The sequence below is a fragment of the Carcharodon carcharias genome (assembly GCF_017639515.1).
Source record: "Carcharodon carcharias isolate sCarCar2 chromosome 29 unlocalized genomic scaffold, sCarCar2.pri SUPER_29_unloc_9, whole genome shotgun sequence".
Taxonomy (NCBI): Eukaryota; Metazoa; Chordata; class Chondrichthyes; order Lamniformes; family Lamnidae; genus Carcharodon; species Carcharodon carcharias.
The window spans coordinates 170,001-197,127 of NW_024470682.1; the positions used below are offsets into that span (position 1 = coordinate 170,001).

Here is a 27,127-nt window from a genome sequence, read left to right on the forward strand (position 1 = left end):
AAGCGAACAGAATGGGCCTCGTCCTGTTCCTGTGTTAAAGGATCGAGGGAGCTGAATGGGCCTCCACATGTTCTATTAAACAGGCTTGAGTGGCTGAATGGGCCTCCTCCTGTTCTCATGCAACAGGCTTAAGGGGCTGAATGGGGCTCCTCCTGTTCCTGTGTAACAGGCTCGAGGGGGCTGAATGGGCCTCCTCCTGTTCCTGTGTAACAGGGTCGAGGGGGCTGAATGGGCCTCCGCCTGTTCCTGTGTAACAGGGTCGAGCGTCTGAATGGGCCTCAACCTGTTCATATCTAACAGGCTTGAGGGGCTGAATAGGTGTCTTCCTGTTCCTGTGTAACAGGTTTGAGGGACTGAATGGACCTCCTCCTGTTCCTTTCTAACAGGGTCATGAGGCTAAATGGCCCTCCTCCAGTTCTCGTGTAACAGGGTCGAGTGGCTGAATGGGACACCTTCTGTTCCTGTGTAACAGGCTCGAGGGACTGAATGGTTCTCCTGTTACTGTGTTACAGGGTTGAGGGCTGAGTGGACCTTTACTAGTTCTTGTGTAAAAGTCTCGAGGGGCTGAATGGGCCTCCTCCTGTTCCTGTGTAACAGGCTCGAGGGGGCTGAACGGGCCTCCTCCTGTTGCTGTATAACAGGTTCGAGGGAATGAACGGGCCTCTTCCTGTTCCTGTGTAACAAGCTTGATGGGACTGAATGGGTCTCGTGTTCCTGTGTAACAGGGTCAAGTGAACAGAATGGGCCTCCTCCTGTTCATGTGTCTCAGGATCAATGGAGCTGAATGGGCCTCCACCTGTTCATATTCAACAGGCTCGAGGGGGCTGAATGGGCCTCCTCCTGTTCCTGTGTAACAGGCTGGAAGGACTGAATGGTTCTCCTGTTCATGTTTAACTGGGTCAAGGGACTGAATGGGCCTCCTCTTGTTCCTGCGTAACAGGCTCGAGGGACTGAATGGTTCTCCTCTTACTGTGTAACAGTTTTGAGGGCTGAGTGGACCTCCACTTGTTCTTGTGAAAATTCCTCGAGGGGCTGAATGGACCTCCTCCTCTTCTATTTCAACAAGCTTGAGGGGCTGAATGGGCCTCCTCCTGTTCCTGTGTAACAGGGTTGAGGGGCTGAGTGGACCTCCACTTCTTCTTGTGTAAAAGCCTCGAGGGGCTGAGTGGGCCTCCTCCTCTTCTCGTGTAACAGGCTTAAGGGGCTGAATGGACCTCCTCCTGTTCCTGTGTAACAGGCTGGAGGGGACTGAATGGCCCTCCTCCTGTTCCTGTGTAACAGGCTCGAGGGGCTGAATGGGCCTCCTCCTGTTCCTGTGTAACAGGCTCGAGGGGGCTGAATGGGCCTCCTCCTGTTCCTGTGTAACAGGCTCGAGGGACTGAATGGGCCTCCTCCTGTTCCTGTGTAACAGGCTCGAGGATGCTGAATGGGCCTCCTCCTGTTCCTGTATAACAGGCTCGAGGGAATGAATGATTCTCCTGTTCCTGTGTAACAGGGTTGAGGGGCTGAGTGGACCTCCACTTGTTCTTGTGTAAAAGCCTCGAGGGGCTGAGTGGGCCTCCTCCTCTTCTCGTGTAACAGGCTTAAGGGGCTGAATGGACCTCCTCCTGTTCCTGTGTAACAGGCTGGAGGGGACTGAATGGGCCTCCTCCTGTTCCTGTGTAACAGGCTCGAGGGGCTGAATGGGCCTCCTCCTGTTCCTGTGTAACAGGCTCGAGGGGGCTGAATGGGCCTCCTCCTGTTCCTGTGTAACAGGCTCGAGGGGGCTGAATGGGCCTCCTCCTGTTCCTGTGTAACAGGCTCGAGGGGGCTGAATGGGCCTACTCCTATTCCTGTATAACAGGCTCGAGGGACTGGATGGGCCTCCTCCTGTTCCCATGTAACAGGCTTGAGGGACTGAATGGACCTCCTCCTGTTCCTGTGTAACAGGCTCACGGGAATGAATGGTTCTCCTGTTATTGTGTAACAGGGTTGAGGGGCTGAGTGGTCCTCCACTTGTTCCTGTGTAAAAGCCTCGAGGGGCTGAGTGGGACTCCGCCTCTTCTCCTGAAACAAGCTTGAGGGGCTGAATGGGCCTCCCCTGTTCCTGTATAACATGTTCGAGGGACTGAATGGGCCTCTTCCTGTTCCTGTGTAACAGGTTCAAGGGGACTGAATGGGCCTCTTCCTGTTCCTGTGTAACAGGCTCGAGGGGCTGAATGGGCCTCCTCCTGTTCCTGTGTAACAGGCTCGAGGGGCTGAATTGGCCTCCTCCTGTTCCTGTGTAACAGGGTCGAGGGGCTGAATGGGCCTCCTTCTCTTCTCTTGAAACAAGCTCGAGGGGCTGAATGGGGCTCCTCCAGTTCTCATGTAACAGGCTTGAGTGGCTGAATGGGTCTCGTGTTCCCGTTTAACAGGCTCGAGGAGCTGAATATTTCTCCCGTTACTGTGTAACAGGGTTGAGGGGCTGACTGGACCTCCACTTGTTCTTGTGTAATATGCTCATGAGGCAAATGGGTCTCCTCCTGTTCCTGTGTAACAATCTTGATGTGACTGAATGGGTCTCATGTTCCTGTTTAACAGGCCCAAGCGAACAGAATGGGCCTCGTCCTGTTCCTGTGTTAAAGGATCGAGGGAGCTGAATGGGCCTCCACCTGTTCCTATTAAACAGGCTTGAGTGGCTGAATGGGGCGCCTCCTGTTCTCATGTAACAGGTTTAAGGGGCTGAATGGGCCTCCTCCTGTTCCTGTGTAACAGGGTCGAGGGGGCTGAATGGGCCTCCTCCTGTTCCTGTGTAACAGGCTCGAGGGGGCTGAATGGGCCTCCTGTTCCTGTGTAACAGGCTCGAGGATGCTGAATGGGCCTCCTCCTGTTCCTGTGTAACAGGCTCGAGGGGCTGAATGGGCCTCCTCCTGTTTCTGTGCAACAAGCTTGATGTGACTGAATGGGTCTTGTGTTCGTGTATAATAGGCCCAAGTGAACAAATGGGCCTCCGCCTGTTTCTGTGTAAAAGGATTGAGGGAGCTGAATGGGCCTCAACCTCTTCGTATCTAACAGGCTAGAGTGGCTGAATAGGTGTCTTCCTGTTCCTGTGTAACAGGATTGAGGGACTGAATGGACCTCCTCCTGTTCCTTTCTAACAGGGTCATGAGGCTAAATGGGCCTCCTCCAGTTCTCGTGTAACAGGGTCAAGTGGCTGAATGGGACACCTGCTGTTCCTGTGTAACAGGCTCGAGGGACTGAATGATTCTCCTGTTGGTGTAACAGGGTTGAGGGGCTGCGTGGACCTCCAATTGTTCTTGTGTAATAGGCTCATGAGGGAAATGGGCCTCCTCCTGTTTCTGTGCAACAATCTTGATGTGACTGAATGGGTGTCATGTTCCTGTTTAACAGGCCCAAGCGAACAGAATGAGCCTCGTCTTGTTCCTGTGTTAAAGGATCGAGGGAGCTGAATGGGCCTCCACATGTTCTATTAAACAGGCTTGAGTGGCTGAATGGGCCTCCTCCTGTTCCTGTGTAACAGAGTCGAGGGTCTGAATGGGCCTCAACCTGTTCATATCTAACAGGCTTGAGGGGCTGAATAGGTGTCTTCCTGTTCCTATGTAACAGGATTGAGGGACTGAATGGACCTCCTCCTGTTCCTTTCTAACAGGGTCATGAGGCTAAATGGCCCTCCTCCAGTTCTCGTGTAACAGGGTCGAGTGGCTGAATGGGACACCTGCTGTTCCTGTATAACAGGCTCGAGGGACTGAATGGTTCTCCTGTTACTGTGTAACAGGGTTGAGGGCTGAGTGGACCTTTACTAGTTCTTGTGTAAAAGTCTCGAGGGGCTGAATGGGCCTCCTCCTGTTCCTGTGTAACAGGCTCGAGGGGGCTGAATGGGACTCCTCCTGTTCCTGTATAACAGGTTCGAGGGAATGAACGGCCCTCTTCCTGTTCCTGTGTAAAAAGCTTGATGGGACTGAATGGGTCTCGTGTTCCTGTGTAACAGGGTCAAGTGAACAGAATGGGCCTCCTCCTGTACCTGTGTCTAAGGATCAATGGAGCTGAATGGGCCTCCACCTGGTCCTGTGTAAAAGGATCGAAGGAGCTGAATGGGCCTCCACCTGTTCCTATCTAAAGGGCTTGAGGGGCTGAATGGGTTTCTTCCTGTTCCTGTGTAACAGGCTCGAAGGACTGAATGGTTCTCCTGTTCATGTGTAACAGGGTCGAAGGACTGAATGGGCCTCCTCCTGTTCCTGCGTAACAGGCTCGAGGGGCTGAATGGTTCTCCTGTTATTGTGTAACAGGCTTGAGGGCTGAGTGGACCTCCACTTGTTCTTGTGTAAATTCCTCGAAGGGCTGAATGGACCTCCTCCTCTTCTATTTCAACAAGCTTGAGGGGCTGAATGGGCCTCCACCTGTTCCTATCTAACAGGCTTGAGTGGCTGAATGAGCCTCCTCCTGTTCCTATATAACAGGCTCAAGGGGCTGAATGGGCCTCCTCCTGTTCCTGTGTAACAGTCTCATGGAGCAAATGGGCCTACTCCTATTCCTGTATAACAGGCTCGAGGGACTGGATGGGCCTCCTCCTGTTCTCGTTTAACAGGCTCGAGAGAAAGAATGGACCTCCTCCTGTTCCTGTGTAACAGGCTCGAGTGGCTGAATGGGCCTCCTTCTGTTCCTGTGTAACAGGCTCGCGGGAATGAATGGTTCTACTGTTACTGTGTAAAAGGGTTGAGGGGCTGAGTGGTCCTCCACTTGTTCCTGTGTAAAAGCCTCGAGGGGCTGAGTGGGACTCCGCCTCATCTCCTGAAACAAGCTTGAGGGGCTGAATGGGCCTCCCCTGTTCCTGTGTAACAGGTTCAAGGGGACTGAATGTGCATCTTCCTGTTCCTGTGTAACAGGCTCGAGGGACTGAAGGGGCCTCTTCCTGTTCCTGTGTAACAGGCTCGAAGGACTGAATGGGCCTCCTCCTGTTCCTGTGTAACAGGCTTGAGGGGCTGAATGGGCCTCCTCCTGTTCCTGTGTAACAGGCTCGAGGGGGCTGAATGGGCCTCCTCCTTTTCCTGTGTAACAGGTTCAAGGGGACTGAATGGGCCTCCTCCTGTTCCTGTGTAACAGGTTCAAGGGGACTGAATGGGCCTCCTCCTGTTCCTGTGTAACAGGGTTGAGGGGCTGAATGGACCTCCAATTGTTCTTGTGTAATAGGCTCATGAGGCAAATGGGCCTCCTCCTGTTCCTTTGTAACAATCTTGATGGGACTGAATGGGTCTCATGTTCCTGTTTAACAGGCTCGAGGGGATGAATGGGCCTCATCCTGTTCCTGTGTAACAGGCTAGAGGGACTGAGTGGTTGTCCTGTTCCTGTGTAAGAGGCCCGAAGGGCTGAATGGGCCTCATCCTGTTCCTGTGTAACAGGGTCGAGGAACTGAATGGGCCTCCTCCTGTTTATGTGTAACAGGCTCGAGGGACTAAATGGGTCTTCTCCTGTTCTTGTGTAACAGGGTCGAGGGACCGAATGGGCCTCCTCCTCTTCTCTTGAAACAAGCTCGAGGGGCTGAATGGGGCTCCTCCAGTTCTCATGTATCAGCCTTGAGTGGCTGAATGGGTCTCGTGTTCCTGTTTACAGGCTCGAGGGGCTGAATATTTCTCCCATTACTGTGTAACAGGGTTGAGGGGCTGAGTGGACCTCCAACTGTTCTTGTGTAATAGTCTCATGAGGCAAATGGGCCTCCTCCTGTTCCTTTGTAACAATCTTGATGGGACTGAATGGGTCTCATGTTCCTGTTTAACAGGCCCAAGCAAAGAGAATGGGCCTCGTCCTGTTCCTGTGTTAAAGGATCGAGGGAGCTGAATGGGCCTCCTCCAGTTCCTATTAAACAAGCTTGAGTGGCTGAATGGGCCTCCTCCTGTTCTCATGTAACAGGTTTAAGGGGCTGAATAGGCCTCCTCCTGTTCCTGTGTAACAGGCTCGAGGGGGCTGAATGGGCCTCCTCCTGTTCCTGTATAACAGGCTCAAGGAAATGAATGATTCTCCTGTTCCTGTGTAACAGGGTTGAGGGGCTGAATGGGCCTCCACTTGTTCTTGTGTAAAAGCCTCGAGGGGCTGAGTGGGCCTCCTCCTCTTCTCGTGTAATAGGCTTAAGGGGCTGAATGGGCCTCCTCCTGTTTCTGTGCAACAAGATTGATGTGACTGAATGGGTCTCATGTTCCTGTTTAACAGGTCCAAGCGAAGAGAATGGGCCTCGTTCTGTTCCTGTGTTAAAGGATCGAGGGAGCTGAATGGGCCTCCACACGTTCCTATTAAACAGGCTTGAGTGGCTGAATGGGCTTCCTCCTGTTCTCATGTAACAGGCTCGAGGGGCTGAATGGGCCTCCTCCTGTTCCTGTGTAACAGGCTCAAGGGGCTGAATGGGCCTCCTCCTGTTCCTGTGTAACAGGCTCGAGGGGGCTGAATGGGCCTCCTCCTGTTCCTGTGTAACAGGCTCAAGGGGCTGAATGGGCCTCCTCCTGTTCCTGTGTAACAGGCTCAAGGAAATGAATGATTCTCCTGTTCCTGTGTAACAGGGTTGAGGGGCTGAATGGACCTCCAATTGTTCTTGTGTAATAGGCTCATGAGGCAAATGGGTCTCCTCCTGTTCCTTTGTAACAATCTTGATGGGACTGAATGGGTCTCATGTTCCTGTTTAAGAGGCCCAAGCGAAGAGAATGGGCCTCGTCCTGTTCCTGTGTTAAAGGATCGCGGGAGCTGAATGGGCCTCCACCTGTTCCTATTAAACACGCTTGAGTGGCTGAATGGGCCTCCTCCTGTTCTCATGTAACAGGCTCGATGGGCTGAATGGGCCTCCTCCTGTTCCTGTGTAACAGGCTTAAGGGGCTGAATGGGCTTCCTCCTGTTCCTGTGTAACAGGCTCGAGGGGGCTGAATGGTCCTCCGGTTCCTGTGTAACAGGCTCGAGGGGGATGAATGGGCCTCCTCCTGTTCCTGTGTAACAGGCTCGATGGGGCTGAATGGGCCTCCTGTTCCTGTGTAACAGGCTCGAGGAGGTTGAATGGGCCTCCTGTTCCTGTGTAACAGGCTCGAGGAGGTTGAATGGGCCTCCTGTTCCTGTGTAACAGGCTCGAGGAGGTTGAATGGGCCTCCTGTTCCTGTGTAACAGGCTCGATGGGGCTGAATGGGCCTCCTGTTCCTGTGTAACAGGCTCGAGGAGGTTGAATGGGCCTCCTGTTCCTGTGTAACTGGCTCGAGGATGCTGAATGGGCCACCTCCTGTTCCTGTGTAACAGGCTTGAGTGGCTGAATGGGCCTCCTCCTGTTCCTGTGTAACAGGCTCGAGGGAATGAATGATTCTCCTGTTCCTGTGTAACAGGGTTGAGGGGCTGAGTGGGCCTCCACTTGCTCTTGTGTAAATGCCTCGAGGGGCTGAGTGGGCCTCCTCCTCTTCTCGTGTAACAGGCTTAAGGGGCTGAATGGGTCTCGTGTTCCTGTGTAACAGGGTCAAGTGAACAGAATGGGCCTCCTCCTGTACCTGTGTCTAAGGATCAATGGAGCTGAATGGGCCTCCACCTGGTCCTGTGTAAAAGGATCGAGGGAGCTGAATGAGCCTCCACCTGTTCCTATCTAAAGGGCTTGAGGGGCTGAATGGGTTTCTTCCTGTTCCTGTGTAACAGGCTCGAAGGACTGAATGGTTCTCCTGTTCCTGTGTAACAGGGTCCAGGGACTGAATGGGCCTCCTCCTGTTCCTGCGTAACAGGCTCGAGGGGCTGAATGGTTCTCCTGTTACTGTGTAACAGGCTTGAGGGCTGAGTGGACCTCCACTTGTTCTTGTGTAAATTCCTCGAGGGGCTGAATGGACCTCCTCCTCTTCTATTGCAACAAGCTTGAGGGGCTGAATGGGCCTCCACCTGTTCCTATCTAACAGGCTTGAGTGGCTGAATGGGCCTCCTCCTGTTCCTGTGTAACAGGCTTGAGGGGCTGAATGGGCCTCCTCCTGTTCTTGTGTAACAGGCTCGAGTGGCTGAATGGGCCTCCTCCTGTTCCTATATAACAGGCTCAAGGGGCTGAATGGGCATCTTCCTGTTCCTGTGCAACAGTCTCATGGAGCAAATGGGCCTACTCCTATTCCTGTATAACAGGCTCGAGGGACTGGATGGGCCTCCTCCTGTTCCCGTGTAACAGGCTCGAGGGAATGAATGGACCTCCTCCTGTTCCTGTGTAACAGGCTCGAGTGGCTGAATGGGCCTCCTCCAGTTCCTGTGTAACAGGCTCACGGGAATGAATGGTTCTACTATTACTGTGTAAAAGGGTTGAGGGGCTGAGTGGTCCTCCACTTGTTCCTGTGTAAAAGCCTCGAGGGGCTGAGTGGGACTCCGCCTCATCTCCTGAAACAAGCTTGAGGGGCTGAATGGGCCTCCCCTGTTCCTGTGTAACAGGTTCAAGGGGACTGAATGTGCATCTTCCTGTTCCTGTGTAACAGGCTCGAGGGACTGAAGGGGCCTCTTCCTGTTCCTGTGTAACAGGCTCGAAGGACTGAATGGGCCTCCTCCTGTTCCTGTGTAACAGGCTTGAGGGGCTGAATGGGCCTCCTCCTGTTCCTGTGTAACAGGCTCGAGGGGGCTGAATGGGCCTCCTCCTTTTCCTGTGTAACAGGTTCAAGGGGACTGAATGGGCCTCCTCCTGTTCCTGTGTAACAGGTTCAAGGGGACTGAATGGGCCTCCTCCTGTTCCTGTGTAACAGGGTTGAGGGGCTGAATGGACCTCCAATTGTTCTTGTGTAATAGGCTCATGAGGCAAATGGGCCTCCTCCTGTTCCTTTGTAACAATCTTGATGGGACTGAATGGGTCTCATGTTCCTGTTTAACAGGCTCGAGGGGATGAATGGGCCTCATCCTGTTCCTGTGTAACAGGCTCGAGGGGATGAATGGGCCTCATCCTGTTCCTGTGTAACAGGCTAGAGGGACTGAGTGGTTGTCCTGTTCCTGTGTAAGAGGCCCGAGGGGCTGAATGGGCCTCATCCTGTTCCTGTGTAACAGGGTCGAGGAACTGAATGGGCCTCCTCCTGTTTATGTGTAACAGGCTCGAGGGACTAAATGGGCCTCCTCCTGTTCTTGTGTAACAGGGTCGAGGGACCGAATGGGCCTCCTCCTCTTCTCTTGAAACAAGCTCGAGGGGCTGAATGGGGCTCCTCCAGTTCTCATGTATCAGCCTTGAGTGGCTGAATGGGTCTCGTGTTCCTGTTTACAGGCTCGAGGGGCTGAATATTTCTCCCATTACTGTGTAACAGGGTTGAGGGGCTGAGTGGACCTCCAACTGTTCTTGTGTAATAGTCTCATGAGGCAAATGGGCCTCCTCCTGTTCCTTTGTAACAATCTTGATGGGACTGAATGGGTCTCATGTTCCTGTTTAACAGGCCCAAGCAAAGAGAATGGGCCTCGTCCTGTTCCTGTGTTAAAGGATCGAGGGAGCTGAATGGGCCTCCTCCAGTTCCTATTAAACAAGCTTGAGTGGCTGAATGGGCCTCCTCCTGTTCTCATGTAACAGGTTTAAGGGGCTGAATAGGCCTCCTCCTGTTCCTGTGTAACAGGCTCGAGGGGGCTGAATGGGCCTCCTCCTGTTCCTGTATAACAGGCTCAAGGAAATGAATGATTCTCCTGTTCCTGTGTAACAGGGTTGAGGGGCTGAATGGGCCTCCACTTGTTCTTGTGTAAAAGCCTCGAGGGGCTGAGTGGGCCTCCTCCTCTTCTCGTGTAATAGGCTTAAGGGGCTGAATGGGCCTCCTCCTGTTTCTGTGCAACAAGATTGATGTGACTGAATGGGTCTCATGTTCCTGTTTAACAGGTCCAAGCGAAGAGAATGGGCCTCGTTCTGTTCCTGTGTTAAAGGATCGAGGGAGCTGAATGGGCCTCCACACGTTCCTATTAAACAGGCTTGAGTGGCTGAATGGGCTTCCTCCTGTTCTCATGTAACAGGCTCGAGGGGCTGAATGGGCCTCCTCCTGTTCCTCTGTAACAGGCTCAAGGGGCTGAATGGGCCTCCTCCTGTTCCTGTGTAACAGGCTCAAGGGGCTGAATGGGCCTCCTCCTGTTCCTGTGTAACAGGCTCGAGGGGGCTGAATGGGCCTCCTCCTGTTCCTGTGTAACAGGCTCAAGGGGCTGAATGGGCCTCCTCCTGTTCCTGTGTAACAGGCTCAAGGAAATGAATGATTCTCCTGTTCCTGTGTAACAGGGTTGAGGGGCTGAATGGACCTCCAATTGTTCTTGTGTAATAGGCTCATGAGGCAAATGGGTCTCCTCCTGTTCCTTTGTAACAATCTTGATGGGACTGAATGGGTCTCATGTTCCTGTTTAAGAGGCCCAAGCGAAGAGAATGGGCCTCGTCCTGTTCCTGTGTTAAAGGATCGCGGGAGCTGAATGGGCCTCCACCTGTTCCTATTAAACACGCTTGAGTGGCTGAATGGGCCTCCTCCTGTTCTCATGTAACAGGCTCGATGGGCTGAATGGGCCTCCTCCTGTTCCTGTGTAACAGGCTTAAGGGGCTGAATGGGCTTCCTCCTGTTCCTGTGTAACAGGCTCGAGGGGGCTGAATGGTCCTCCGGTTCCTGTGTAACAGGCTCGAGGGGGATGAATGGGCCTCCTGTTCCTGTGTAACAGGCTCGATGGGGCTGAATGGGCCTCCTGTTCCTGTGTAACAGGCTCGAGGAGGTTGAATGGGCCTCCTGTTCCTGTGTAACAGGCTCGAGGAGGTTGAATGGGCCTCCTGTTCCTGTGTAACAGGCTCGAGGAGGTTGAATGGGCCTCCTGTTCCTGTGTAACAGGCTCGATGGGGCTGAATGGGCCTCCTGTTCCTGTGTAACAGGCTCGAGGAGGTTGAATGGGCCTCCTGTTCCTGTGTAACTGGCTCGAGGATGCTGAATGGGCCACCTCCTGTTCCTGTGTAACAGGCTTGAGTGGCTGAATGGGCCTCCTCCTGTTCCTGTGTAACAGGCTCGAGGGAATGAATGATTCTCCTGTTCCTGTGTAACAGGGTTGAGGGGCTGAGTGGGCCTCCACTTGCTCTTGTGTAAATGCCTCGAGGGGCTGAGTGGGCCTCCTCCTCTTCTCGTGTAACAGGCTTAAGGGGCTGAATGGGTCTCGTGTTCCTGTGTAACAGGGTCAAGTGAACAGAATGGGCCTCCTCCTGTACCTGTGTCTAAGGATCAATGGAGCTGAATGGGCCTCCACCTGGTCCTGTGTAAAAGGATCGAGGGAGCTGAATGAGCCTCCACCTGTTCCTATCTAAAGGGCTTGAGGGGCTGAATGGGTTTCTTCCTGTTCCTGTGTAACAGGCTCGAAGGACTGAATGGTTCTCCTGTTCCTGTGTAACAGGGTCCAGGGACTGAATGGGCCTCCTCCTGTTCCTGCGTAACAGGCTCGAGGGGCTGAATGGTTCTCCTGTTACTGTGTAACAGGCTTGAGGGCTGAGTGGACCTCCACTTGTTCTTGTGTAAATTCCTCGAGGGGCTGAATGGACCTCCTCCTCTTCTATTGCAACAAGCTTGAGGGGCTGAATGGGCCTCCACCTGTTCCTATCTAACAGGCTTGAGTGGCTGAATGGGCCTCCTCCTGTTCCTGTGTAACAGGCTTGAGGGGCTGAATGGGCCTCCTCCTGTTCTTGTGTAACAGGCTCGAGTGGCTGAATGGGCCTCCTCCTGTTCCTATATAACAGGCTCAAGGGGCTGAATGGGCATCTTCCTGTTCCTGTGCAACAGTCTCATGGAGCAAATGGGCCTACTCCTATTCCTGTATAACAGGCTCGAGGGACTGGATGGGCCTCCTCCTGTTCCCGTGTAACAGGCTCGAGGGAATGAATGGACCTCCTCCTGTTCCTGTGTAACAGGCTCGAGTGGCTGAATGGGCCTCCTCCAGTTCCTGTGTAACAGGCTCACGGGAATGAATGGTTCTACTATTACTGTGTAAAAGGGTTGAGGGGCTGAGTGGTCCTCCACTTGTTCCTGTGTAAAAGCCTCGAGGGGCTGAGTGGGACTCCGCCTCATCTCCTGAAACAAGCTTGAGGGGCTGAATGGGCCTCCCCTGTTCCTGTGTAACAGGTTCAAGGGGACTGAATGTGCATCTTCCTGTTCCTGTGTAACAGGCTCGAGGGACTGAAGGGGCCTCTTCCTGTTCCTGTGTAACAGGCTCGAAGGACTGAATGGGCCTCCTCCTGTTCCTGTGTAACAGGCTTGAGGGGCTGAATGGGCCTCCTCCTGTTCCTGTGTAACAGGCTCGAGGGGGCTGAATGGGCCTCCTCCTTTTCCTGTGTAACAGGTTCAAGGGGACTGAATGGGCCTCCTCCTGTTCCTGTGTAACAGGTTCAAGGGGACTGAATGGGCCTCCTCCTGTTCCTGTGTAACAGGGTTGAGGGGCTGAATGGACCTCCAATTGTTCTTGTGTAATAGGCTCATGAGGCAAATGGGCCTCCTCCTGTTCCTTTGTAACAATCTTGATGGGACTGAATGGGTCTCATGTTCCTGTTTAACAGGCTCGAGGGGATGAATGGGCCTCATCCTGTTCCTGTGTAACAGGCTCGAGGGGATGAATGGGCCTCATCCTGTTCCTGTGTAACAGGCTAGAGGGACTGAGTGGTTGTCCTGTTCCTGTGTAAGAGGCCCGAGGGGCTGAATGGGCCTCATCCTGTTCCTGTGTAACAGGGTCGAGGAACTGAATGGGCCTCCTCCTGTTTATGTGTAACAGGCTCGAGGGACTAAATGGGCCTCCTCCTGTTCTTGTGTAACAGGGTCGAGGGACCGAATGGGCCTCCTCCTCTTCTCTTGAAACAAGCTCGAGGGGCTGAATGGGGCTCCTCCAGTTCTCATGTATCAGCCTTGAGTGGCTGAATGGGTCTCGTGTTCCTGTTTACAGGCTCGAGGGGCTGAATATTTCTCCCATTACTGTGTAACAGGGTTGAGGGGCTGAGTGGACCTCCAACTGTTCTTGTGTAATAGTCTCATGAGGCAAATGGGCCTCCTCCTGTTCCTTTGTAACAATCTTGATGGGACTGAATGGGTCTCATGTTCCTGTTTAACAGGCCCAAGCAAAGAGAATGGGCCTCGTCCTGTTCCTGTGTTAAAGGATCGAGGGAGCTGAATGGGCCTCCTCCAGTTCCTATTAAACAAGCTTGAGTGGCTGAATGGGCCTCCTCCTGTTCTCATGTAACAGGTTTAAGGGGCTGAATAGGCCTCCTCCTGTTCCTGTGTAACAGGCTCGAGGGGGCTGAATGGGCCTCCTCCTGTTCCTGTATAACAGGCTCAAGGAAATGAATGATTCTCCTGTTCCTGTGTAACAGGGTTGAGGGGCTGAATGGGCCTCCACTTGTTCTTGTGTAAAAGCCTCGAGGGGCTGAGTGGGCCTCCTCCTCTTCTCGTGTAATAGGCTTAAGGGGCTGAATGGGCCTCCTCCTGTTTCTGTGCAACAAGATTGATGTGACTGAATGGGTCTCATGTTCCTGTTTAACAGGTCCAAGCGAAGAGAATGGGCCTCGTTCTGTTCCTGTGTTAAAGGATCGAGGGAGCTGAATGGGCCTCCACACGTTCCTATTAAACAGGCTTGAGTGGCTGAATGGGCTTCCTCCTGTTCTCATGTAACAGGCTCGAGGGGCTGAATGGGCCTCCTCCTGTTCCTGTGTAACAGGCTCAAGGGGCTGAATGGGCCTCCTCCTGTTCCTGTGTAACAGGCTCGAGGGGGCTGAATGGGCCTCCTCCTGTTCCTGTGTAACAGGCTCAAGGGGCTGAATGGGCCTCCTCCTGTTCCTGTGTAACAGGCTCAAGGAAATGAATGATTCTCCTGTTCCTGTGTAACAGGGTTGAGGGGCTGAATGGACCTCCAATTGTTCTTGTGTAATAGGCTCATGAGGCAAATGGGTCTCCTCCTGTTCCTTTGTAACAATCTTGATGGGACTGAATGGGTCTCATGTTCCTGTTTAAGAGGCCCAAGCGAAGAGAATGGGCCTCGTCCTGTTCCTGTGTTAAAGGATCGCGGGAGCTGAATGGGCCTCCACCTGTTCCTATTAAACACGCTTGAGTGGCTGAATGGGCCTCCTCCTGTTCTCATGTAACAGGCTCGATGGGCTGAATGGGCCTCCTCCTGTTCCTGTGTAACAGGCTTAAGGGGCTGAATGGGCTTCCTCCTGTTCCTGTGTAACAGGCTCGAGGGGGCTGAATGGGCCTCCTGTTCCTGTGTAACAGGCTCGAGGAGGTTGAATGGGCCTCCTGTTCCTGTGTAACAGGCTCGAGGAGGTTGAATGGGCCTCCTGTTCCTGTGTAACAGGCTCGAGGAGGTTGAATGGGCCTCCTGTTCCTGTGTAACAGGCTCGATGGGGCTGAATGGGCCTCCTGTTCCTGTGTAACAGGCTCGAGGAGGTTGAATGGGCCTCCTGTTCCTGTGTAACTGGCTCGATGGGGCTGAATGGGCCTCCTGTTCCTGTGTAACAGGCTCGAGGGGGATGAATGGGCCTCCTGTTCCTGTGTAACAGGCTCGATGGGGCTGAATGGGCCTCCTGTTCCTGTGTAACAGGCTCGAGGAGGTTGAATGGGCCTCCTGTTCCTGTGTAACAGGCTCGAGGAGGTTGAATGGGCCTCCTGTTCCTGTGTAACAGGCTCGAAGAGGTTGAATGGGCCTCCTGTTCCAGTGTAACAGGCTCGATGGGGCTGAATGGGCCTCCTGTTCCTGTGTAACAGGCTCGAGGAGGTTGAATGGGCCTCCTGTTCCTGTGTAACTGGCTCGAGGATGCTGAATGGGCCACCTCCTGTTCCTGTGTAACAGGCTTGAGTGGCTGAATGGGCCTCCTCCTGTTCCTGTGTAACAGGCTCGAGGGAATGAATGATTCTCCTGTTCCTGTGTAACAGGGTTGAGGGGCTGAGTGGGCCTCCACTTGCTCTTGTGTAAATGCCTCGAGGGGCTGAGTGGGCCTCCTCCTCTTCTCGTGTAACAGGCTTAAGGGGCTGAATGGGTCTCGTGTTCCTGTGTAACAGGGTCAAGTGAACAGAATGGGCCTCCTCCTGTACCTGTGTCTAAGGATCAATGGAGCTGAATGGGCCTCCACCTGGTCCTGTGTAAAAGGATCGAGGGAGCTGAATGAGCCTCCACCTGTTCCTATCTAAAGGGCTTGAGGGGCTGAATGGGTTTCTTCCTGTTCCTGTGTAACAGGCTCGAAGGACTGAATGGTTCTCCTGTTCCTGTGTAACAGGGTCCAGGGACTGAATGGGCCTCCTCCTGTTCCTGCGTAACAGGCTCGAGGGGCTGAATGGTTCTCCTGTTACTGTGTAACAGGCTTGAGGGCTGAGTGGACCTCCACTTGTTCTTGTGTAAATTCCTCGAGGGGCTGAATGGACCTCCTCCTCTTCTATTGCAACAAGCTTGAGGGGCTGAATGGGCCTCCACCTGTTCCTATCTAACAGGCTTGAGTGGCTGAATGGGCCTCCTCCTGTTCCTGTGTAACAGGCTTGAGGGGCTGAATGGGCCTCCTCCTGTTCTTGTGTAACAGGCTCGAGTGGCTGAATGGGCCTCCTCCTGTTCCTATATAACAGGCTCAAGGGGCTGAATGGGCATCTTCCTGTTCCTGTGCAACAGTCTCATGGAGCAAATGGGCCTACTCCTATTCCTGTATAACAGGCTCGAGGGACTGGATGGGCCTCCTCCTGTTCCCGTGTAACAGGCTCGAGGGAATGAATGGACCTCCTCCTGTTCCTGTGTAACAGGCTCGAGTGGCTGAATGGGCCTCCTCCAGTTCCTGTGTAACAGGCTCACGGGAATGAATGGTTCTACTATTACTATGTAAAAGGGTTGAGGGGCTGAGTGGTCCTCCACTTGTTCCTGTGTAAAAGCCTCGAGGGGCTGAGTGGGACTCCTCCTGTTCCTGTGTAACAGTTTCAAGGGGACTGAATGGGCCTCTTCCTGTTCCTGTGTAACAGGCTCGAGGGGGCTGAATGGGCCTCCTCCTGTTCCTGTGTAACAGGCTCGAGGGACTGAATGGGCCTCCTCCTGTTCCTGTGTAACAGGCTCTAGGGGGCTAAATGGGCCTCCAATGTTCCTGTGTAACAGGTTCAAGGGGACTGAATGGGCCTCTTCCTGTTCCTGTGTAACAGGCTCGAGGATGCTGAATGGGCCTCCTCCTGTTCCTGTGTAACAGGCTCGAGGATGCTGAATGGGCCTCCTCCTGTTCCTGTGTAACAGGCTCGAGGGAATGAATGATTCTCCTGTTACTGTGTAACAGGGTTGAGGGGCTGAGTGGACCTCCACTTGTTCTTGTGTAAAAGCCTCGAGGGGCTGAGTGGGCCTCCTCCTCTTCTCGTGTAACAGGCTTAAGGGGCTGAATGGGCCTCCTCCTGTTTCTGTGCAACAAGATTGATGTGACTGAATGGGTCTTGTGTTCCTGTTTAACAGGCCCAAGCGAACAGAATGGGCCTCGTCCTGTTCCTGTGTTAAAGTATCGAGGGAGCTGAATGGGCCTCCACCTGTTCCTATTAAACAGGCTTGAGTGGCTGAATGGGCCTCCTCCTGTTCTCATGTAACAGGCTCGAGGGGCTGAATGTGCCTCCTCCTGTTGCTGTGTAACAGGCTCAAGGGGCTGAATGGGCCTCCTCCTGTTCCTGTGTAACAGGCTTGAGTGGCTGAATGTGCCTTCTCCTGTTCCTGTGTAACAGGCTCGAGGGGCTGAATGGTTCTCCTGTTCCTGTGTAACAGGGTTGAGGGGCTGAGTGGGCCTCCACTTGTTCTTGAGTAAAAGCCTCGAGGGGCTGAGTGGGCCTCCTCCTCTTCTCGTGTAACAGGCTTAAGGGGCTGAATGGGCCTCCTCCTGTTCCTGTGTAACAGGCTCGAGGGGACTGAATGGGCTTCCTGTTCCTGTATAATAGGCCCAAGTGAACAAATGGACCTCCTCCTGTTCCTTTCTAACAGGGTCATGAGGCTAAATGGGCCTCCTCCAGTTCTCGTGTAACAGGGTCGAGTGGCTGAATGGGACACCTGCTGTTCCTGTGTAACAGGGTCGAGGGACTGAATGGTTCTCCTGTTACTGTGTAACAGAGTTGAGGGCTGAGTGGACCTTTACTAGTTCTTGTGTAAAAGTCTCGAGGGGCTGAATGGGCCTCCTCCTGTTCCTGTGTAACAAGCTTGATGGGACTGAATGGATTTCGTGTTCCTGTGTAACAGGGTCAAGTGAACAGAATGGGCCTCCACCTGTTCCTGTGTCTCAGGATCATGGGAGCTGAATGGGCCTCCGCCTGTTCCTATCTAACAGGCTTGAGGGGCTGAATGGGTTTCTTCCTGTTCCTGTGTAACAGGCTCGAAGGACTGAATGGTTCTCCTGTTCCTGTGTAACAGGGTCGAGGGACTGAATGGGCCTCTTCCTGTTCCTGCTTAACAGGCTCGCGGGAATGAATGGTTCTCCTGTTACTGTGTTACAGGGTTGAGGGGCTGAGTGGTCCTCCACTTGTTCTTGTGTAAAAGCCTCGAGGGGCTGAGTGGGCCTCCTCCTCTTCTCTTGAAACAAGCTTGAGGGGCTGAATGGGCCTCCTCCTGTTCCTGTGTAAAAGGTTCATGGAGATGAATGTGCCGCCCTCTGTTCCTGTGTAATAGGCTTGTGGGGCTGAACGGGCCTCCTCCTGTTCCTGTGTAACAGGCTCGAGGAGGTTGAATGGGCCTCCTGTTCCTGTGTAACAGGCTCGAGGAGGTTGAATGGGCCTCCTGTTCCTGTGTAACAGGCTCGAGGAGGTTGAATGGGCCTCCTGTTCCTGTGTAACAGGCTCGATGGGGCTGAATGGGCCTCCTGTTCCTGTGTAACAGGCTCGAGGAGGTTGAATGGGCCTCCTGTTCCTGTGTAACTGGCTCGAGGATGCTGAATGGGCCACCTCCTGTTCCTGTGTAACAGGCTTGAGTGGCTGAATGGGCCTCCTCCTGTTCCTGTGTAACAGGCTCGAGGGAATGAATGATTCTCCTGTTCCTGTGTAACAGGGTTGAGGGGCTGAGTGGGCCTCCACTTGCTCTTGTGTAAATGCCTCGAGGGGCTGAGTGGGCCTCCTCCTCTTCTCGTGTAACAGGCTTAAGGGGCTGAATGGGTCTCGTGTTCCTGTGTAACAGGGTCAAGTGAACAGAATGGGCCTCCTCCTGTACCTGTGTCTAAGGATCAATGGAGCTGAATGGGCCTCCACCTGGTCCTGTGTAAAAGGATCGAGGGAGCTGAATGAGCCTCCACCTGTTCCTATCTAAAGGGCTTGAGGGGCTGAATGGGTTTCTTCCTGTTCCTGTGTAACAGGCTCGAAGGACTGAATGGTTCTCCTGTTCCTGTGTAACAGGGTCCAGGGACTGAATGGGCCTCCTCCTGTTCCTGCGTAACAGGCTCGAGGGGCTGAATGGTTCTCCTGTTACTGTGTAACAGGCTTGAGGGCTGAGTGGACCTCCACTTGTTCTTGTGTAAATTCCTCGAGGGGCTGAATGGACCTCCTCCTCTTCTATTGCAACAAGCTTGAGGGGCTGAATGGGCCTCCACCTGTTCCTATCTAACAGGCTTGAGTGGCTGAATGGGCCTCCTCCTGTTCCTGTGTAACAGGCTTGAGGGGCTGAATGGGCCTCCTCCTGTTCTTGTGTAACAGGCTCGAGTGGCTGAATGGGCCTCCTCCTGTTCCTATATAACAGGCTCAAGGGGCTGAATGGGCATCTTCCTGTTCCTGTGCAACAGTCTCATGGAGCAAATGGGCCTACTCCTATTCCTGTATAACAGGCTCGAGGGACTGGATGGGCCTCCTCCTGTTCCCGTGTAACAGGCTCGAGGGAATGAATGGACCTCCTCCTGTTCCTGTGTAACAGGCTCGAGTGGCTGAATGGGCCTCCTCCAGTTCCTGTGTAACAGGCTCACGGGAATGAATGGTTCTACTATTACTGTGTAAAAGGGTTGAGGGGCTGAGTGGTCCTCCACTTGTTCCTGTGTAAAAGCCTCGAGGGGCTGAGTGGGACTCCTCCTGTTCCTGTGTAACAGTTTCAAGGGGACTGAATGGGCCTCTTCCTGTTCCTGTGTAACAGGCTCGAGGGGGCTGAATGGGCCTCCTCCTGTTCCTGTGTAACAGGCTCGAGGGACTGAATGGGCCTCCTCCTGTTCCTGTGTAACAGGCTCGAGGGGGCTAAATGGGCCTCCTCCTGTTCCTGTGTAACAGGTTCAAGGGGACTGAATGGGCCTCTTCCTGTTCCTGTGTAACAGGCTCGAGGATGCTGAATGGGCCTCCTCCTGTTCCTGTGTAACAGGCTCGAGGATGCTGAATGGGCCTCCTCCTGTTCCTGTGTAACAGGCTCGAGGGAATGAATGATTCTCCTGTTCCTGTGTAACAGGCTCGAGGGAATGAATGATTCTCCTGTTACTGTGTAACAGGGTTGAGGGGCTGAGTGGACCTCCACTTGTTCTTGTGTAAAAGCCTCGAGGGGCTGAGTGGGCCTCCTCCTCTTCTCGTGTAACAGGCTTAAGGGGCTGAATGGGCCTCCTCCTGTTTCTGTGCAACAAGATTGATGTGACTGAATGGGTCTTGTGTTCCTGTTTAACAGGCCCAAGCGAACAGAATGGGCCTCGTCCTGTTCCTGTGTTAAAGTATCGAGGGAGCTGAATGGGCCTCCACCTGTTCCTATTAAACAGGCTTGAGTGGCTGAATGGGCCTCCTCCTGTTCTCATGTAACAGGCTCGAGGGGCTGAATGTGCCTCCTCCTGTTGCTGTGTAACAGGCTCAAGGGGCTGAATGGGCCTCCTCCTGTTCCTGTGTAACAGGCTTGAGTGGCTGAATGTGCCTTCTCCTGTTCCTGTGTAACAGGCTCGAGGGGCTGAATGGTTCTCCTGTTCCTGTGTAACAGGGTTGAGGGGCTGAGTGGGTCTCCACTTGTTCTTGAGTAAAAGCCTCGAGGGGCTGAGTGGGCCTCCTCCTCTTCTCGTGTAACAGGCTTAAGGGGCTGAATGGGCCTCCTCCTGTTCCTGTGTAACAGGCTCGAGGGGACTGAATGGGCTTCCTGTTCCTGTATAATAGGCCCAAGTGAACAAATGGACCTCCTCCTGTTCCTTTCTAACAGGGTCATGAGGCTAAATGGGCCTCCTCCAGTTCTCGTGTAACAGGGTCGAGTGGCTGAATGGGACACCTGCTGTTCCTGTGTAACAGGGTCGAGGGACTGAATGGTTCTCCTGTTACTGTGTAACAGGGTTGAGGGCTGAGTGGACCTTTACTAGTTCTTGTGTAAAAGTCTCGAGGGGCTGAATGGGCCTCCTCCTGTTCCTGTGTAACAAGCTTGATGGGACTGAATGGATTTCGTGTTCCTGTGTAACAGGGTCAAGTGAACAGAATGGGCCTCCACCTGTTCCTGTGTCTCAGGATCATGGGAGCTGAATGGGCCTCCGCCTGTTCCTATCTAACAGGCTTGAGGGGCTGAATGGGTTTCTTCCTGTTCCTGTGTAACAGGCTCGAAGGACTGAATGGTTCTCCTGTTCCTGTGTAACAGGGTCGAGGGACTGAATGGGCCTCTTCCTGTTCCTGCTTAACAGGCTCGCGGGAATGAATGGTTCTCCTGTTACTGTGTTACAGGGTTGAGGGGCTGAGTGGTCCTCCACTTGTTCTTGTGTAAAAGCCTCGAGGGGCTGAGTGGGCCTCCTCCTCTTCTCTTGAAACAAGCTTGAGGGGCTGAATGGGCCTCCTCCTGTTCCTGTGTAAAAGGTTCATGGAGATGAATGTGCCGCCCTCTGTTCCTGTGTAATAGGCTTGTGGGGCTGAACGGGCCTCCTCCTGTTCCTGTGTAACAGGCTCGAGGGACCGAATGGGCCTCCTCCTGTTCCTCTGTAATAGGCTCGAGGGGCTGAATGGTCCTCCTCCTGTTCCTGTGTATCAGGCTTGAGGAAATGAATGGTTCTCCTGTTACTGTGTAACAGGGTTGAGGGGCTGAGTGGACCTCCACTTGTTCTTGTGTAAAAGCCTCGTTTGGATGAGTAGGCCTCCTCCTCTTCTATTACAACAAGCATGAGGAGCTGAATGGGCCTCCTCCTGTTCCTGTGTAACCGACTTGAAGGGCATAATGGGCCTCCTCCTGTTACTGTGTAACACGTTCAAGGGGACTCAATGGGCCTCTTCCTGTTCCTGTGTTACAGGCTCAAGTGAATTAATGGTTCTGCTGTTACTGTGTAACATGGTTGAGGGGCTGAGTGGATCTCCACTTGTTCCTGTGTAACAGGCTCATGAGGCAAATGGGCCTCCTCCTGTTACTGAGTAACAGGTTCATGGAGACAAATGGGCCTCCTCCTGTTCTTTTGATACAGGCTCGAGGGGCTGTATGGTTCTCCTGTTACTGTGTAACAGGATTAGGAGGCTGAGTGGTCCTCCAGTTGTTCTTGCGTGAAAGCCTCGAGGCTTTGAGTGGGACTCCGCCTCTTCTCCTGAAACAACCTTGAGGGTCTGAATGGGCCTCCTCCTGTTCCTGTGTAACAGGCTTGAGGGTCTGAATGGGCCTCCTACTGTTATTGTGTAACAAGCTCGAGTGGCTGAATGGGCCTCCTCCTGTTCCTATATAACAGGCTCGAGTGACTGAATGGGCCTCCTCCTGTTCCTATATAACAGGCTCGAGGGGCTGAATGGGCCTATTCCTCTTCCTGTATGACAGGCTCGAGTGGCTGAATGGGCCTCCTCCTGTTCCTATATAACAGGCTCGAGTGACTGAATGGGCCTCCTCCTGTTCCTATATAACAGGCTCGAGGGGCTGAATGGGCCTATTCATCTTCCTGTATGACAGGGTCGAGGGACTGGATTGGCCTCCTCCTGTTCCCGTGTAACAGGCTTGAGGGACTGAATGGACCTCCTCCTGTTCCTCTGTAACAGGCTCGAGGGGCTGAATGGGCCTCCTCCTGTTCCTGTGTATCAGGCTTGAGGAAATGAATGGTTCTCCTGTTACTGTGTAACAGGGTTGAGGGGCTGAGTGGACCTCCACTTGTTCTTGTGTAAAAGCCTCGTTTGGATGAGTAGGCCTCCTCCTCTTCTATTACAACAAGCATGAGGAGCTGAATGGGCCTCCTCCTGTTCCTGTGTAACCGACTTGAGGGGCTCAGTGGGCCTCCTCCTGTTACTGTGTAACACGTTCAAGGGGACTGAATGGGCCTCTTCCTGTTCCTGTGTTACAGGCTCAAGGGAATTAATGGTTCTGCTGTTACTGTGTAACATGGTTGAGGGGCTGAGTGGACCTCCACTTGTTCCTGTGTAACAGACTCATGAGGCAAATGGGCCTCCTCCTGTTCCTGAGTAACAGGTTCATGGAGACGAATGGGCCTCCTCCTGTTCATTTGATACAGGCTCGAGGGGCTGTATGGTTCTCCTGTTACTGTGTAACAGGATTGAGAGGCTGAATGGTCCTCCAGTTGTTCTTGCGTGAAAGCCTCGAGGCTTTGAGTGGGACTCCGCCTCTTCTCCTGAAACAACCTTGAGGGGCTGAATGGGTCTCCTCCTGTTCCTGTGTAACAGGCTTGGGGGTCTGAATGGGCCTCCTCCTGTTATTGTGTAACAAGCGCGAGTGGCTGAATGGGCCTCCTCCTGTTCCTATATAACAGGCTCGAGTGACTGAATGGGCCTCCTCCTGTTCCTATATAACAGGCTCGAGGGGCTGAATGGGCCTATTCCTCTTCCTGTATGACAGGCTCGAGGGACTGGATTGGCCTCCTCCTGTTCCCGTGTAACAGGCTTGAGTGACTGAATGGACCTCCTCCTGTTCCTGTGTAACAGGCTTCTGCGGCTGAATGGGCCTCCTCCTGTTCCTGTGTAACAGGCTCGAGGGACTGAATGGGCCTCCTCCTGTTCCTCTGTAACAGGCTCGAGGGGCTGAATGGGCCTCCTCCTGTTCCTGTGTATCAGGCTTTAGGAAATGAATGGTTCTCCTGTTACTGTGTAACAGGGTTGAGGGGCTGAGTAGACCTCCACTTGTTCTTGTGTAAAAGCCTCGTTTGGATGAGTAGGCCTCCTCCTCTTCTATTACAACAAGCATGAGGAGCTGAATGGGCCTCCTCCTGTTCCTGTGTAACCGACTTGAAGGGCTCAATGGGCCTCCTCCTGTTACTGTGTAACACGTTCAAGGGGACTGAATGGGCCTCTTCCTGTTCCTGTGTTACAGGCTCAAGGGAATTAATGGTTCTGCTGTTACTGTGTAACATGGTTGAGGGGCTGAGTGGACCTCCACTTGTTCCTGTGTAACAGGCTCATGAGGCAAATGGGCCTCCTCCTGTTCCTGAGTAACAGGTTCATGGAGACGAATGGGCCTCCTCCTGTTCTTTTGATACAGGCTCGAGGGGCTGTATGGTTCTCCTGTTACTGTGTAACAGGATTAAGAGGCTGAGTGGTCCTCTAGTTGTTCTTGCGTGAAAGCCTCGAGGCTTTGAGTGGGACTCCGCCTCTTCTCCTGAAACAACCTTGAGGGTCTGAATGGGCCTATTCCTCTTCCTGTATGACAGGCTCGAGTGGCTGAATGGGCCTCCTCCTGTTCCTATATAACAGGCTCGAGTGACTGAATGGGCCTCCTCCTGTTCCTATATAACAGGCTCGAGGGGCTGAATGGGCCTATTCATCTTCCTGTATGACAGGCTCGAGGGACTGGATTGGCCTCCTCCTGTTCCCGTGTAACAGGCTTGAGGGACTGAATGGACCTCCTCCTGTTCCTCTGTAACAGGCTCGAGGGGCTGAATGGGCCTCCTCCTGTTCCTGTGTATCAGGCTTGAGGAAATGAATGGTTCTCCTGTTACTGTGTAACAGGGTTGAGGGGCTGAGTGGACCTCCACTTGTTCTTGTGTAAAAGCCTCGTTTGGATGAGTAGGCCTCCTCCTCTTCTATTACAACAAGCATGAGGAGCTGAATGGGCCTCCTCCTGTTCCTGTGTAACCGACTTGAGGGGCTCAGTGGGCCTCCTCCTGTTACTGTGTAACACGTTCAAGGGGACTGAATGGGCCTCTTCCTGTTCCTGTGTTACAGGCTCAAGGGAATTAATGGTTCTGCTGTTACTGTGTAACATGGTTGAGGGGCTGAGTGGACCTCCACTTGTTCCTGTGTAACAGACTCATGAGGCAAATGGGCCTCCTCCTGTTCCTGAGTAACAGGTTCATGGAGACGAATGGGCCTCCTCCTGTTCATTTGATACAGGCTCGAGGGGCTGTATGGTTCTCCTGTTACTGTGTAACAGGATTGAGAGGCTGAGTGGTCCTCCAGTTGTCCTTGCGTGAAAGCCTCGAGGCTTTGAGTGGGACTCCGCCTCTTCTCCTGAAACAACCTTGAGGGGCTGAATGGGCCTCCTCCTGTTCCTGTGTAACAGGCTTGAGGGTCTGAATGGGCCTCCTCCTGTTATTGTGTAACAAGCTCGAGTGGCTGAATGGGCCTCCTCCTGTTCCTATATAACAGGCTCGAGTGACTGAATGGGCCTCCTCCTGTTCCTATATAACAGGCTCGAGGGGCTGAATGGGCCTATTCCTCTTCCTGTATGACAGGCTCGAGGGACTGGATTGGCCTCCTCCTGTTCCCGTGTAACAGGCTTGATTGACTGAATGGACCTCCTCCTGTTCCTGTGTAACAGGCTTCTGAGGCTGAATGGGCCTCCTCCTGTTCCTGTGTAACAGGCTCGAGGGACTGAATGGGCCTCCTCCTGTTCCTGTGTAACAGGCTCGAAGGACTGAATGGGCCTCCTCCTGTTCCTGTGTAACAGGCTCGAGGGACTGAATGGGCCTCCTCCTGTTCCTGTGTAAAAGGCTAGAGGGACTGAATGGTTCTCTTGTTCCTGTGTAACAGGGTTGAGGGGCTGAGTGGACCTCCACTTGTTCTTGTGTAAAAGCCTCGAGGTGCTGAGTGGGCCTCCTCCTCGTCTCTTGAAACAAGCTTGAGGGGCTGAATGGTTCTCCTGTTACTGTATAACAGGGTTGAGGGGCTGAGTGGCCCTCCACTTGTTCTCTTGTTCTTGTGTAAGAGCCTCGAGGGGCTGAGTGGGCCTCCTCCTCTTCTCTTGAAACAAGCTTGATGGGACTGAATGGGTCTCGTGTTCCTGTGTAACAGGCCCAAGTGAACAAAATGGGCCTCCTCCTGTTTCTGTGTAAAAGGATCGAGGGAGCTGAATGGGCCTCGACCGGTTCCTGTGTAACAGTCTCGAGGGGCTGAATGGGCCTCCTCCTGTTCCTGCGTAACAGGCTCAAGGGAATGAATGGTTCTCCTGTTACCTTTTAACAGGCTCGAGGGGCTGAATGGGCACTGTCAGTGGGTCAGTACTGAGGAAGTGCTGCACTATTGGAGGGTCAGTACAGAGGGGTTGCTGCACTGTTGTGGGTCAGAACTGAGGGAGTGCTGCACTGTCGTACGGTCAGTACTGAGGGAGTGCTGCACTGTCAGTGGATCAGTACTGAGGGAGTGCTGCACTGTCGGAGGGTCAGTACTGAGGGAGTGCTGCACTGTCGGAGGGTCAGTACTGAGGGAGTGCTGCACTGTCAGAGGGTCAGTACTGAGGGAGTGCTGCACTGTCAGAGGGTCAGTATTGAGGGAGTGCTGCACTGTCAGAGGGTCAGTACTGAGGGAATGCTGCACTGTCGGAGGGTCAGTACTGAGGGAGTGCTGCACTCTCAGAGGGTCAGTACTGAGGGAGTGCTGCACTCTCAGAACTGCCATACTTCAGATGTTGTTTGAAATTAGCAACATGCCTTGTGTAAAATTCCATATCATCAGCTCAATATAAATAGATTAGTCCTGTACGTTTCACTTTACTGCAAATTGTTCATAGTTTCATTTCCTTGTTAACCAGGCTCATGTGATCACTATTTTTAAATAATGTTTGTTATTTTGAACAAGGGGCCATGCCTGAACAGATAACTGTAGGATCAAGCAGCTGGGTTTTTTCTTGAACCTTGCTTCATTCAGATGTTTGCTGCTGGACATGAGATCATTAATGTGTGAATGTAGAATCGGAGTCACCTCAGTGAACAGCAGCACTGGTTGAACAGTCTGATCGACAATAAGAACTGCTGAACACAATGTCCGTTCAGAACAGCTCGGTCCCCGTCAGAGAAACAGCCTCAGACAGAACCAACTGACGCTGGAATCCATACAATTCATCAACGTGTTGGGAGTTAGTTTGATGTCGGAAATGGAGTGTTACTGGGAAGGATGGAACCCGTCAGGATGAACAGCTCGATGTACGACAAGGAAAGGATGAGCTAAGAGGGGTTGGTCACGGACAGACGGAGCGTGTGAAGACTCAACAAGCTAATGGCAGGTGAAGAGCTGGAAAGGTGTCTTTTCAACACAAGGTTTAGACACAGAACTCGATGTTTGATCGGGTATTTCAAAACAGAGAAACTCTTTACAGGTTGAATGGACCTTGTCAATAATCCATCCAGTCAACCTCGCCTGGAGATTAGTCCAATATTAGACACTAAACCGAGTCCCCCGTCTGCCCTCTCGGGCGGGTGTGAAAGATCCCACAGCCACTATTTGGAGGAAGAGCAGGAGGGAGTTCTCCCCAGCGTCCTGGGACCAATATTTATCCCTCAACCAACATCACTAAAAACAGATGATCACATTGCTGTTTGTGGGAGCTTGCTGTGCGCTAATTGGCTGCTGAATTTCCTACGTTACAACAGTAACCACACTTCGATAAAAGGGTGAACTCAATTGTAAAGTGCTCTGGGACATCCAGAGATCATGCTATACAGAAGAGATTTGACAGGAGTAGCAAGTGTTTTACTTACAGGAGAACGTGTCCCCAGGGTTGTAGAGTCAATCCTGTCAGATGAATGACTAACTGGAGACACTTCAGGGAATCGATCTAATTCTGGAAATGTTCAGTTTACCAGGACCGGAGTCGAGATGATCTTCCTCTCCTGACTGCATCGGACAAGAGGTGAACTGGCTCTGGGAGGAGGGTCAGTATTAACCCAGTTTCTCTGTGTTTGAGGGAGATGTGAAACTGGGGAAGTCACGTGGTTTTTTGGTGTGGTAACTCCATGTCTTTATTTGGTGCAGCACTCATTTAGTTCATGTCATTGTTTCAATGCTACAAAACCACAGCGCATTCTGGACTATTTCTGGCTGACCTGCTGTCAGATACACACAGTCTGACAGAGAGAAGGAAAAGTGGTCCCTAGCAAGGTGTGAAACTGTGAACTCGGCTCAGTCAG

General features: G+C 53.0%; 2 protein-coding genes across 6 annotated transcripts in view; one reads left to right on the plus strand and one right to left on the minus strand.

The window, feature by feature from the left end:
• LOC121274119 (myelin-associated glycoprotein-like) overlaps positions 1-26,882 on the minus strand; it is a 48,383-nt gene extending 21,501 nt beyond the window's left edge. For all 4 annotated transcript variants that reach the window (XM_041181290.1, XM_041181291.1, XM_041181289.1 and 1 more), the window contains exon 1: positions 26,699-26,882. The gene's annotated coding sequence lies outside the window, so the exon portion shown is untranslated. The remainder of the gene's footprint in view (positions 1-26,698) is intronic.
• The window catches only part of LOC121274120 (myelin-associated glycoprotein-like), a 292,428-nt gene that overhangs the window by 89,317 nt on the left and 175,984 nt on the right, over positions 1-27,127 (plus strand). The gene's annotated exons all lie outside the window — the stretch shown is intronic.